Source organism: Hippocampus zosterae, chromosome 3 (assembly GCF_025434085.1).
Source record: "Hippocampus zosterae strain Florida chromosome 3, ASM2543408v3, whole genome shotgun sequence".
Lineage (NCBI taxonomy): Eukaryota > Metazoa > Chordata > Actinopteri > Syngnathiformes > Syngnathidae > Hippocampus > Hippocampus zosterae.
The window spans coordinates 3,093,884-3,108,176 of NC_067453.1; the positions used below are offsets into that span (position 1 = coordinate 3,093,884).

Genomic DNA, 14,293 nt, shown 5'->3' on the forward strand with positions numbered 1-14,293 from the left:
CAAAGCAGTGAAAGCGTAAGCCAAATTTGCGGAAAATGTTTCCGAGTGGAAGGAGGTAGATAATGAAAAGGAGTGGACCTAGGATAGCCCTGGGGAACACCAGAAGAGACGGGGAGGGATTGTGAAATAAAAGAATTAAGTTAATTGAACTGAGAGCGGCCAGTGAGATCTGAGTGGAACCAACGTAAAGGGGTGTTGGTGATGCCTATGGTAGAAAGCCTGTTGAGGAGGATGGGGTGAGAGATTGTGTCGAAGGCTGCATTTGACCAGAACTGTGGGGAGGGGATCGAGCTGACAGGAGGAAGTCTTGGATTTAATGATGAGGTCTGAAATTAATGAGAGATGAGGGAGTTCAAAAGAAGAGAACAGTTTGCAAGGGGTAAGAAGGTCAGAGGAGGGAAAAGATACAAAGGAGCCCAGATGCTGGTGAATTTTGTTGATTTTTTCATTGAAAAAGAGAAGTGCGTTGCAGGTGTCACAAGAATAAAAGTGAGGTGGTAGGGAGTCAGGGAGTTGAGTGATTCTGTTCCAAAGGGAAAAGAGACTCTTTGTATTTCCAGCACTGGAGCAGATGAGTCCAGAGTAGTAACGTGATTTTGCTTGAGAGATGGAATCCTTGTGGAGGGATAGTTGAGCTGGATAGATTTCCTTGTGAACAGTGAGACCGGTTTTCCTATAAAGTTCTCAAGCTGCCGGGTTTGGGATTTCAAGGAACGGAGATGAGGGGTGAACCAAGGGGCAGACCGAGTAAAAAGGACAGAGCGGGACTTGACAGGGGCGAGCGTATTGAGGATGCTGATGAGACCAGAGTTATATCGGAAAACCAAATCATGAGGAGTGGAATCAATGTCCGGAGTCAGGGTGGTCAGCCATGCAATGAGGGAGTCAATGTTAATGTCTTTAATATTACGGTAAACGATGGTCCGGGGTGATTTGGCAGTTGAGAGCTGGAGCGTAATGTAGAATGAGATAAGGAAGTGGTCCGTTATTGGAAGTTCGTCAGCAGTACAGTTGGAGGGGGAAATACCAGAGCAGCAGATCAGATCCAGGGTGTGACCTTTGATGTGTGTGGGAAAATCTACAAGTTGATCAAACCCAAAACTGTTAAGTGAAGAAGTGAAGTCAATGGTGAGAGGAAGAGCAGTGTTGTCCATATAAGATATCCTTTATTTGTCCCACACTGGGGAAATTTAAATGTACGTTAAAATCTCCCAGGATTATTATATTTAGTGACAGAGAGGAGAGATGGGTGAGGACAGCAGACATTTCATTTAAGAAGTCACGGTGGGGTTTGGGGGAGCTGTACACAGTGGCAATAATCGTGGGAATGGATCCGGATATTTGACCGGCAAGGCATTCAAAGGAGTAAAGTGGAGGGAGAGAAACCGGAAATACTTTCCACTTATCGCAGTATAGTATCGTGGGGCTTGGATATGTAAACAAATCCCGGGGGAGTGGAATCGTTCAGCTGTGAGAAGTCCCCGGGAGTTTGCCAGGTTTCATTTAAGCAGAGAATGTCAAGTTTACCCTTCCCATTAAGCGAACGGATGTTAAATAGCCAGAAGTTGACGGCGGCAGTATCGCTGCTGCAGGGACCGTTAGCCGACCTAGCCAAGCCGGCTAACGCACGATGGTCGATGGATCGGCCGGCGTTTCTGGATGGCCGACGGGAGGAAGAGCAGAAGGAGGTAATGGTGTTGGATCGGTTGAGGCAGAAGCCCCGACGAGATCCACGGTGAATGTATTTCCGGGAAGGAAAGCGAACGATGTCCGGGAGCAGGTATAGAGCAGGAGGAGGGCCCAGCCATTGGAAGTGGAGCCTCAGGAGCTCAGCCACCGAGTACTGGAGCAGACCCTCCACAGGTCGATGGAGGAGCGACAGGTTGATCCACAACAGTAGAACCCAGACACAGGCCCTGCCGACCCCCATCACGGGGCACAACAGAGCAGAGATGGCACGGGGCCTTGTCCGAGAGGCGAGCAGGTAGGATGCTGAGATGCCGGGACGAAAACAGTCGAAGATGGTTGAGAGTGCGAAGCAGGCGTGGATGGGGGTTGAAGTGGAATGACTGTGAGATGATGATAGTGATTCCGTGCGAAACAGGAAAACAATCGAGCGTAAAAACACCATAAAAACACAGTAAAACGAAACAAAAATTTGTGGGAGAGCAGCAGCAGCCAAAACGTGTCAGCATTCACTCAACCCGGAAATGTAAATTAATGTAAAATATCTTAATCCGTTCCAAGTCAAGAAAACAACTTTTTTTAAAACCACTTTTTTTTACAATTTTATAACATGAACTATACACTTGTAATAAGAGAGCAGGTAATATGTAAAATACTGTACAAACAAACTGTAATGTTTTATTTTCACCAATTTTAACATTAACATTGTAACATAAAAATTGAAGGAACATCTCTCTCCTGCCCAAAATGGCCGCTTTTGCGCCAGTGTGTTCAGCGACGCTCCTCCCATTTTGGGTTTTTTTTTACTTTTCGCAATGCTTGTTACCTCCCTAACAGCGTCTCGGTTGGTTTATGATTGCCGATCGTTGTTATTGATTCAACAACACGTCGGAGATTCTGCCGCGTTTTGGCAAGACGGTGGTGAAAAGACGCTACCTCCGTTCTTGGCTAACCTGCCAGCTAATCTCTTCCGCGTTCGCTCACCCCCTTCACAGAAGCGCCGCCGCTGCAAACGTAGCGGTCAGCTCGTGAAGCTAAAACGGGATCTGAGACACACTTTGATCGCTCCGGCGTGGTGTGCCCTCGACCCCGTCGCCTCGTGCTTGCTAACAGTTGTTGGCTCTCACATCGCGCCACGGCATTTCTACCCTCAATGCCTTTCTTGGGGAGGAATCCAGCAAAAGCTTTTGAGGGAATTACCCCGGGCTCGGCGATCGGAAGAGGCAATCCCTCCTGTTGCTACTCCCACAAGGATCGCGTTGTTAAACGCCCGGTCGCTGACGAACAAGACGCATATTCTGAGGAAGTATTTCCTTTCCAATGACTTGGATTTCCTGTGTCTGACAGAGACTTAGGCAGGTACGGGTGAGTTCAACGCTTTGCTTGAATTGTTGCCACCTGACTGTGGTTTCCTCGATACCCTGAGGACATCAGGCTGTGGTGGAGGAACGTGAGCATCTCTAAGAACAATTTCAAACGTAAACGGTGCACATTCACCACATCGGCCACCAGCTTTGAAGCAACCTTCTTTGAAGTCGGTTGTGTTTTCCCGGTGCTCTGTGCTGTCATTTACTGTCCTCCTAAATACAACAAAGACTTTTTAAGCGACTTTTCAACCTTTCTTGCGGAAATCAGGCTGAGATATGATCATATCCTCCTAATGGGGGATTTTAATCTCCATGTCTACTGTCCGGAAAAAAACGCAAGCAAAGGACTTCTTAAGACTTATTTACTCTTTTAATTTTGTGCAGTATGTGACCAGCCCGACACATGAACAAGGACATATTTTAGACCTTGTCTTTGCTCATGGTCTACCGGTGTCAAATCTGGAAGTTCTTGAAAATTGGATTTCTGATCACATGACAGTTTTATTTGACGTAGTCTTATCGCATGCTGCTGTGAAATCTGCCGCTCCTAGTTGTAAACGTCGAATTTTTAACCCTCGGACTGCTAGTCGTTTCTCTGATGCCTTTAATAACCTTTGCGTACCCTCGTCTAACACAGAGGAACTCACCTCTTGGTTCATCTCATTATGCTGTGCCATCCTGGATTTTGTGGCTCCTTCAAAAACTGTGCTCCCAAAACCTTAACCCAAGCCATTGTTTAATGACATTACCCGCGCAGCTAGGCAGGGGTGTCGCAAAGCCGAACGCAATTGGAAAAAAGACAAATTGCATGTCTCTTAATCAAATTTGGAAAGACTGCTGTCGTAACTATCATTTCACAGTAAAAGAGGCCAAAAGAGAATATCTGTCGGACCTTATTGAAGCTAACCGTCACAACCCACACATACTATTTAAAACGAATACTGTACTCAAACCCCCCCTGCCTACTTGCTCAGATTCTTCACCCGAGATGTGCAACAGATTCCTTCAGATTTTCATCGATAAGGTCTCTACAGCTAGGACTCCGGTCTCAAATACCACATCTGACCCCTCTGTCCATGTTCCATGTTGAGCTGTGTTAAATTCTTTTGAAACTGTGTCCTTGGTGCTTTTGGAGGAGGTAGTTCGCCAGACGAAGCCATCTGGCTCCCCTTGCGACTCTCTTCCCCCGCACTTCTTTCAGGAGGTTCTCCTGAGTGTTGGCACATTGGTCTTGGATATCATCAACAGCAGCCTCTCTTCTGGTGTAGTTCCCCAACAGTTTAAACATGCTGTTGTCCAACCCTTGATCAAGAAACCTGGTGTTGATCCAGATGTGCTGTCAAGTTTCAGGCCCATTTCCAAACTGCCTTTCATTTCCAAAATTGTGGAAAAAGTGGTGCACACGCAGTTGAAATTTTTCTTACCTGACTGGAAACCTCTTGCATGACTGTACTGTCCACCTACATTCAGCGAATGAGTTAAAATTGTGAAATGCTTAGAATAGCACTATCGAGAATAGCAACAGTAGAAGTCACTTCACCGTGCTTCCCTAAATTAGAACCTCAATTAAATTGTCATATTATTTGACAAAGAAAACAAAGAATTCAGCTGGCCAAAATAAAACCTCTCCTCTCACATGAACACTTTGAGACAGTAATTCATGCCTTTGTCACATCCCGGCTCGATTACTCCAATGCCCTTTGCTTCGGAGTTAGCCAGTCCTCCATTAAGTGCCTTCAGCTGGTCCAGAAAGCCGCTGCTCGCCTCTTGACTGGTACTCGTAAGAGGGAGCACATAACTCCTACTCTGGCATCCCTTCACTGACTCCCCATTCATTTTAGAATTGTTTTCAAAATCCTCTTATTTGTTTTCAAATGTCTGAATAATCTCGCGCCACCTTACCTCTCTGAGCTCATCCGCCCCTACACACCTGCCCGGCGCCTCAGGTCTGTGGACCAGACATTATTAGAAGTACCAAGAACTAAACTGAGGCTTTTCTGCTGCTGGTCCCTCTCTCTGGAATGACCTCCCACTGAACATTTGGCAAGCCTCCTCGCTTCCCATCTTCAAAACCCTCCTCAAAACTCACTTGTATTCTTTGGCATTCGACTCAGCATGACTTAGATTTGTTCTTGGTTTTACTGTTTGGTGCTTTCTACCGCCTTTATTACCGATTGGTCTTACTGTTTGTTGTGCATGTTAAATCACTCCATGTACAGCACTTTGTATGCAGTGATGGCTGTTTGAAAGTGCTCTATAAATACTGTTGACTTGACTTGACTTGACTTGACTCTCTCTCTCTCTCTCTCTCTCTCTCTCTCTCTTTCTGTCGTGGGGCTTGCGCCTATCCCAGCTGTCATTGGGCAGTAGGCGGGGGACACCCTGGACCAGTTGCTAGCCAATCACAGGGCACACAAAATCTCTGGGAAAAAAATTGTAGACATTTTTAACGTGCAAAAACCCCCCACTTCTTATTCTTACAGGTTCACTGTGGTAACAGGGAGGAAGGTTAATTTTTGGAAGGAGAATCCTCTTCCGTAACTTCGGGTAACTCGACTCCAGCAATTTTCTTCAGTTGAGGAACTCTGCCACAGGTTGTTCCTTCCTTTTTGTAAAGAACATATCGAGTGTAACTTGTTTCTGCCTTCTTTTGAGAACTTTTTTTTGGGAAATTTCCCCATTGTGGGACGAATAAAGGATATCTTATCTTATCTTTCCAAAAGTGTCTCATAACAATGTCATGAAATACATACACAGCTCGACTGCTTGCGGCTTTATCTGGATGATACAGGTCCACAAAGTTTTGGATACCATTCCATTTTGCACAAATTTCTTTGATGTTAGCAGTAGTCAAGTCAAGTCAAGTCAACAGTATTTATAGAGCACTTTCAAACAGCCATCGCTGCATACAAAGTGCTGTACATGGAGCGATTTAACATATACAATAAACAGTAAGACGAATCAGTAATAAGTAATAAGTAATAAGGCGGTAGAAAGCACCAAGCAGTAAAATCAAGAGCAAATCTAAGTCATGCTGAGTCAAACGCCAAAGAATACAAGTGAGTTTTGAGCAGGGCTTTAAAGATGGGCAGCGAGGAGGCTTGCCGAATGTTCAGTGGGAGGTCATTCCAGAGAGATGGACCAGCAACAGAAAAGGCTCGATCCCCTCTGAGCCTCAGTTTAGTTCTTGGTACGTCTAGCAAAGACTGGTCCACAGACCTGAGGCGCCGGGCAGGGGTGTAGGGGTGTATGAGCTCAGAGAGGTAAGGTGGCGCGAGATTATTCAGAGATTTGAAAACAAAGAGGAGGATCTTAAAAATAATTCTAAAATGAATGGGGAGCCAGTGAAGGGATGCCAAAGTAGGAGTTATATGCTCCCTCTTACGAGTACCAGTCAAGAGGCGAGCAGCGGCATTCTGTACCAGCTGAAGGCGCTTGATGGAGGACTGGCTGACTCCAAAGTACAGGGCGTTGCAGTAATCGAGCCGGGATGTGACAAAGGCATGAATTACTGTCTCAAAGTGTTCATGTGAGAGGAAAGGTTTTATTTTGGCCAGCTGTCTAAGGTGAAAGAAGCTGGATTTAACAACGGCACCAATTTGCCGATCGAGTTTGAAATCACTGTCCAGTTTAAGTCCCAAGTTTGAGACCGTTGATTTCAGATAAGGAGATAGGGGGCCCAAGTCTACAGGATGGAATGTACAAGGTCCACTGGGGCCAAACAATATCACCTCTGTCTTCTTTTCGTTGAACTTCAAGAAATTATGTGCCATCCAGGTTTTGATTTCTTCCAGACAGGATAGGAGTGGCCTTAATGAGAAGGTGTCTTTCTTGCTCAGTGGGACATAGATCTGGCAGTCATCTGCATAGCAGTGGAAAGGAATACCATGTTTCCTTAAGATGGAACCCAATGGGAGCAGATACAGCGAGAACAGCAGAGGCCCCAGAATTGAGCCCTGTGGAACACCACATGACAGGGGAGCAGTGCGTGATTCAGAGCAGCCAAGGCTGACACAAAAGGTCCTGTCAGCTAGATAGGACCTAAACCAATCAAGAGCACTCCCGCCAATGCCCACCAAGTGCTGCAAACGAGTCAGCAGAATACTGTGATCCACTGTATCAAATGCTGCAGTTAAGTCCAATAAAACCAGACACACGTGGTCTCCAGAGTCATTTGCCAGGAGGATGTCATTAGAAACGCGTAACAGGGCTGACTCCGTGCTTTGCATCGTCTTGAAACCTGACTGGAAGACCTCCAAGATGTTATGTTCATCCAAGAAAAGTTTCAACTGCATGTGCACCACTTTTTCCAGAATTTTGGAAATGAAAGGCAGTTTGGAAATGGGTCTGTAACTTGACAGCTCATCTGGATCAAGACCAGGTTTCTTGATCAAGGGTTGGACCACAGCATGTTTAAACTGTTGGGGAACTACACCAGAAGAAAGGCTGCTGTTGATGATATCCAAGACCGATGCACCAACACTCGGGAGAACCTCCTGAAAGAAGCGTGGGGGAAGAGAGTCGCAAGGGGAGCCAGATGGCTTCGTCTGGCGAACTACATCCTCCAAAAGCGCCAAGGACACAGTATCAAAAGAATTTAGGACAGCTGAACATGGAACATGGACAGAGGGGTCAGATGCGGTATTTGGGACCGGAATCCTAGCTGTAGAGACCTTATCAATAAAGAACTGAAGGAATCTGTTGCACATCTCTGTCACGTTCTGCTCGAGGGGAAAAAATCGCCCCGAGCAGAACAAATGAATTAAATAAGTTGGATCCCAGGTAAAGCAGACAAGAGAGAGTATTGTCACAAAATAAGGTGTCTTTAATGACAGAACGAAAAAACAACAGAAAGAGCCCGACAGGGAAAAACGGTAACAGAAAACGCTGATCAAATAAGGATCAGGAAATTAACAGAAAACGCTGATCAAATAAGGATCAGGAAACAAACAGAAAACGCTCGCGGTTAGAGCAAACGCGAGGAGATAATCGCGCTGGTGGTAATAGTAAAAAAAATACGAAATATCGAAAGTCGAAATAAGTGGGCAACAAGTATAGGTCGTAAGGCAAGTATGCAACGAGGCAAATAGCAATAGCGCAAATAGAGAGCGAGAGCGAATAATGGCTCGGCGAGGAATTCTCCGGCAGTGAGATGACTGCCGGACTCTCTAAATAAAGGGGGGTAATCAGCCCGAAATTACGGGCAGGTGTGCCGATGGTGGAGGAGAAAACCCGCCACCTGCTGGCGGACACGCGACGTGACAATCTCGGCTGAAGAATCCGAGCAAGTAGGCAGAGGGGGTTTGAGTACAGAATCTATCGTTTTAAATAGTGCACGAGGGTTGTGACGGTTGGCTAGAATAAGGTCCGACAGATATTCTCTTTTGGCCTCTTTTACTGTGAGCTGGTAGTTACGCCAGCTGTCTTTCCAAATTTGAGAAGAGACATGCAATTTGTCTTTTTTCCACTTGCGTTCAGCTTTGCGAACGTAAGTAGAGGCATCCTTCCTTCCCCCATCCTCATCAGAAGACATCTCCTCCTTCAGCGTTTCTTCTGCTCTTCCTGAAGGTGCTGAAGTTCTTCTGTCGTGAGCTCGTCACGATTTTCGGCGATTAGCTCCTCGACATCACTGCTGTCCATCACCAAACCGAGAGTTTGCCCCATATTGACAATTTCATTAATTGGTTGCCTATCCTCTTGCAATTCGTCCTCGACATCAGCAGCTGTGCTGGCACTAGCAACACTCTTAAGCCCTTCAGATTCACGTTCACAATTTCCTCTATGTGGAGTTCATATACCTATTTAACACTAGGTTCCAGGCTTTGTCGATGAGGGTGATGCAGTGGTAGATATGCAAATGATGCTTCCAAAAATCTCAAAGGGTTAGCTGAGTGTCACTCGTCACCTCGAAGCATCGTTGGAATGGGAATTTTGTGTACAGCTTCTTGAAATTGGATATCACTTGCTGGTCGATCAGTTGAAGCAGTGTTGTCGTATTCGGAGGAAGAAACTTGATTTTGGTGAAATCAAATTCTTCTGTTAAGTCATCCTCCAAACCTGGACGGTGGGCAGGAGCATTATCCATTAAAAGACAGCAGCGTAATGGCAACTTTTTGTCTTCCAAATATATTTTTTTACAGCTGGGGCAAACACCTTATGCATCCACTCAGTACAAAATTGTCTGGTAAGCCAAGCCTTTGTATTAGTACGGAGCCCCTAAGTGGACATGGAAGGAAAAAAAAAACTTTGCGAGATCTCGCAAAGTAATGCAAGATCTCACAATGAAAGATTGCGAGATCTCGCAAAGTAATGCGAGATCTCGCAAAGAAGGAATGCCAGATCTCGAAATACTTTATTTATTTATTTCTTCTTTGCGAGATCTCGCAATACTTTATTTATTTATTTTTAATGGTCGTTGACTTGCTTCCGGGTCATCGTACGTGCTTCCGGGTCATCGTACGTGTAAACGCAGACAACAGTTATGGAGTGTGTTCTTTTCCTGCGCGTTGATCTTCTTCCGGGTCAGCTTGGCGAATGTTAACTGTCGTGCGCGGCTAATTTGAGCGACTACACACGACCTTGGAGGAGGAGAGAATAATGGAGGAGGACTTGGAAAACTTCTTGCGATCAAGAAATGTCGCTCAGGTGGACATTACGCGCATGAAAAGCGACAAGGTGGGCATACACCCATACACTAACATAATAAGCGTAGCAATAGCAAAATGGACACTGGCTCCGACACGCTCACTTTCTCTACTGTTAATTTTTGTAAGTTTTGTAAAGTTTTGTAAATACGCTACTGTAGTGCAAACCGTTTGATTCTTTTGAGAAGTAAGAAAAGCATTACATAAATTCTATTATTATTATTAATCCTAGTAGTAGTCATCGTAGTAGTAATTGGTCATGCAGACCTCCAAATACAGTGAGAAACCAACTTGGCGGGGAAAGTGAAGCTAGCATTTCAGGGAAAGTGAAGCTAGCATTTCTATATACTCTACCTGTACTGTTGATGTTCTTAGTTCTTACAATAATGACTTTATGTAACACAATTTTAAAAAGACATCAGTTAGTAAATGTGCTGCTGCTTCCTGATGTATTATTATTATTATATTATGTAATATTGAATACAAATAATGATGACTGCTCTGTACCATCACTTATGTTACATTTGTTAAAAGTTATTATTAATTAAGTCAAAATTTCAAGTATTCATTCTCACAATTTATCTTTGCAGGTTGACATGGAGGTAATTTCTCTGATAACTGAAGAGCAAATGGGCAAATATATCACTTCCTATGGTGATCGAATAGCTGTCCTTTGCTTTTGTCAACAAAAAATGTCCAGGGGTGATGAAATGCTCCTCCAAAGATTGAGAGACAAAATAAGATCGAGGAAAAAAGGTGTACTGGGTGGATCTCCAAGTGTGCTCCAAAACTATGATGAGAGAATGGCAAGATTTAAAAATTTTATTGGCTCTGTTGTTCATTTGCACTTTTGAGATGTAAAACATCTGGCATAGTTAACCACGTGAAGGGCAGTCTGCAATTGTTTTCCATTTATGTATTGTACATTAGGGGCGGCCCGGTAGACCAGTGGTTAGCACGTCGGCTTCACAGTGCACAGGTACCGTGTTCGATTCCAGCTCCGGCCTCCCTGTGTGGAGTTTGCATGTTCTCCCCGGGCCTGCGTGGGTTTTCTCCGGGTGCTCCGGTTTCCTCCCACATTCCAAAAACATGCATGACAGGCTGACTGATCACTCTAAATTGTCCCTAGTTGTGAGTGTGAGTGCGAATGGTTGTTCGTTTCTGTGTGCCCTGCGATTGGTTAGCAACTGATTCAGGGTGTCCCCCGCCTACTGCTCGAAGACAGCTGGGATAGGCTCCAGCACCCCCCGCGACCCTAGTGAGGATCAAGCGGCTCGGAAGATGAATGAATGAATGAATGAATCATTCTTAACAGTTTTTTTAAACACAAGAAACCACCTGCTGACGAAAGTGAGGAGTGACAATTACGCAGTCATCATTTACATGCAGGTGAAAATTCAATTGGGATGTACAATTGTGTAGGATTACTCCCCAGCATCCACGTTGGTTAAGTATTTGTGAATAAAGTCAGGAACCAAGAAAGAATGTTTATTTACACCAATAATGCTTTGACAGACAAACATTTTATATTGTAGATCAAATATGTTGTCCTTATACTGTAGAGGTAGAAAAACAGCAGATAAACAATGCTTTTAATTATGATGGGTATATATTATTATTTGTCATCAAAAGTGTTTCAATTATCCTTTGAAGGTGAAGTGATAAAAGAAATGACAATGGTCAAATTCAGGCTTCAGTAAATGTTACTTCTCACACCAGTTGAGGAGCCGTAATATAGTTTGGTCCAAACACCAAGCAATACATAGATTGCTGTAATTTATAAAGTGCATGCAGAAAATTGGTGAAGATTGCACGGCTGTCTGTCCTATGTGTTGTGTTATTTTGACTTCAAAATGGCGCAGTGAGAGTGGCAGCCTTTCCAGCAGCTCCTATATTTTATATATTTTATATTCTTCCTTTCATAAATTTGCTGCTGTGAATTGGGAATTTCTCCATTGCGAGTCTAATAAAGGTTTTCTTATCTTAAAGAGTAGCGGTGAGGTGTAAATACAAGTTCACAGCCTGAAATGGATCTTTTGGTGGCATTAGATCGGACTGGGCCATTAAAAAAGCACACAATGCAAATACATCTGGATCACAAGGCATGGTCAAACGAAACACACACTGGCTTTTGCACAGTTGAACTTGTTCATTGTCAACCGGGGAGAGGAAGTCCGTTGTACCATAAAGTTCAGGTAACGTATACATCACGTTGGGCCGACCACTGGGGACATTCATGTTCTTTGAGGGCCTGATGAGATGGCTGTTCCAAACTAGGGCCGTGTCATCCAACTCATCCTGTTGAAAATAATATACAGCCAGATTAAATAAGAGTTGCACAGTCATATCGGCTTTTATGAGCAAGAACTTTTAGCGTGAAGCTGCTTTTTTGTCTCACTCCTCCCCTCTCATGTGTACCACATCTCCCCAACTTTTCCTTCACCTTCACCACACACCATTATCTTCTTGGGTGTTCCTGTCCAATTTCCCATCAACTCACTCTCATACAAAAATACACATCTAATTAATGAGTCTATCAGAATGTATGAACTCACCTGAATAAGTCCCATGCAACAAAATTGTAGGATGTTTTTATCCAGAAATCCACCATCAAAGAAGCCATTGTCTCTGAGGTCTGTGAAGAGGGATAACCAGAACTCCATGCACTGGCTGCGAAGAAACCGCCACCAATATTCAAGTCTTTGATTGGCGGTGCTGGCTCCATCCAAGTAACTGTCAAGAGTGCTGCCTGGCGGTATTGGCACGAGGAAACGCTGAAAGCCTTTGACGTGACCATTTTCAGTCCCAAGATCAGGTCGAACGATTCGAGGACAACCCCCCAAACAGTGCACAACGTCGATGTAGTAACCCCCAAACAACTTCGGGTCACTACTTGTTATGTAGGCATTGAGCCACATTATTTTCCTTGAAAAACCATCAATAGCCCCATTGATACAAATTCCAAATGGTTTCAGTTTGTCATAGGAGTCCATGTGCCATATAAAATTGGGCCCTTTGGAGAAGTAGTTTCGCCGTCTCAGACGTCTTGCTTGCCTTAACGACACTCCTCTCGGATCCAACTCTTTCAGGACCAGACGAACGTCCTCTTTCCTGACAAGAAGTCCATATTCTCTGCACTTACTGTACATCCACCTGTAACCGTGTAGTTGTCCGGAATGCTGCAATTGGTTGCGAATGAAGTCAACCAGGACTGCCAAGTCATTGAACGTTTTCCGACGAAATAGTCCTCTTTGGTTCAGCACTCGCTTCAAATGTCTTTCACTTATTTGGAAACCGTACTTAACATCAAGAACAGATTTAATGTCTTTGTATTTCAAGCCGATTTCAAAGTAAAATTATATTAAACTCACGAACGGTTGAACACGCTCCATAACTGTTGTCTGCGTTTACACGTACGATGACCCGGAAGCACGTACGATGACCCGGAAGCAAGTCAATGACCATTAAAAATAAATAAAGTATTGCAAGATCTCGCAAAGAAAAAATAAATAAATAAAGTATTGCGAGATCTCGCAATCCTTCTTTGCGAGATCTCGCATTCCTTCTTTGCGAGATCTCGCAAAGTTTTTTTTTTCCTTCCATGTCCCCTTAGGGGCTCCGTATATTAGACCTCCACATAACAGGTAATCTACCCTTGGTTATGTTGTTAGCTTTGAATGCTCTGTGATTCTCTGAATGGTAAATAATAAGAGGATTCATCTTGCAATTGCCACGAGCATTACCACATAACAGAAGAGTTCCCCTGTCCTTCATAGGTTTTTGGCTTGGAAATGACTTCTCCTCGCTTGTGATATAGGTCCTTTGTGGCATTTTCTTTTCCAAAAAGGTCCAGTCTCATCCAAATTAAAAGTTTGCAGGGGAAGATATTCCTCGGCCTTGATGAGATTTTCAAACTCAACTTTGAACTTTTCGGCAGCTTCCTTGTCTGAACTGGCTGCCTCCCCATGACGAATCACGGAGTGTATCCCACTTCATGTCTTAAACTTTTCAAACCATCCTCTGCTTGCTTTAAAATGAAAATCTTCAGGAGCAATGCCCGGATCCTTTTTCTTTTGAAATCTTCAAACAAATTGTATCTTGGCTCAAACTGTCCCCTGCTTGCTGTTTCTCAGTGATGAAAAAAAGCAAAAGTTTCTCCACTTCTTCTCATACTTGTGGCCTTTTTTTGCTTAACACACAAGATCCTTATGCCACATCAGTGACTTTCAGATGGTCTTTCGTTTTTAGTATGCTGATGATGATGGCTTTCGGCATCCCGAACTTCTTAGCCAACACGGACACATTCTTAAATTCTATAGTTTTGCACACTATTTTACTCTTTTCTTCACCAGGTTTATCACTTCCACTTGCTTTCTTTGGTGCCCTGATTAGGGGCTGATACATGATGCAAAAATAACAGTCCAATATTATGTAGTTCTCACCTAACACGTCTGCTTTTTTAAAAAATCTTTACTGAACAATACAAACTCGTCTGCTCACAACGGATGCTACACGAGGAAGTGTCTCACCAAACACGTCTCCTTTTTAAAAAAATCTTTATTGAACAATACAAACTCCCCTGCTCACAATGGACGC

General features: G+C 44.1%; 1 long non-coding RNA gene across 1 annotated transcript; it reads right to left on the minus strand.

Moving 5' to 3' along the window:
- Positions 1-11,170: 11,170 nt before the first annotated feature.
- On the minus strand, positions 11,171-13,147 carry LOC127597761 (uncharacterized). The gene is made up of 2 exons (XR_007961722.1): positions 12,253-13,147; positions 11,171-11,995 (listed from the first exon to the last, which is right to left on the minus strand). It is a non-coding gene; the product is annotated as an uncharacterized LOC127597761 (long non-coding RNA).
- Positions 13,148-14,293: the final 1,146 nt, after the last annotated feature.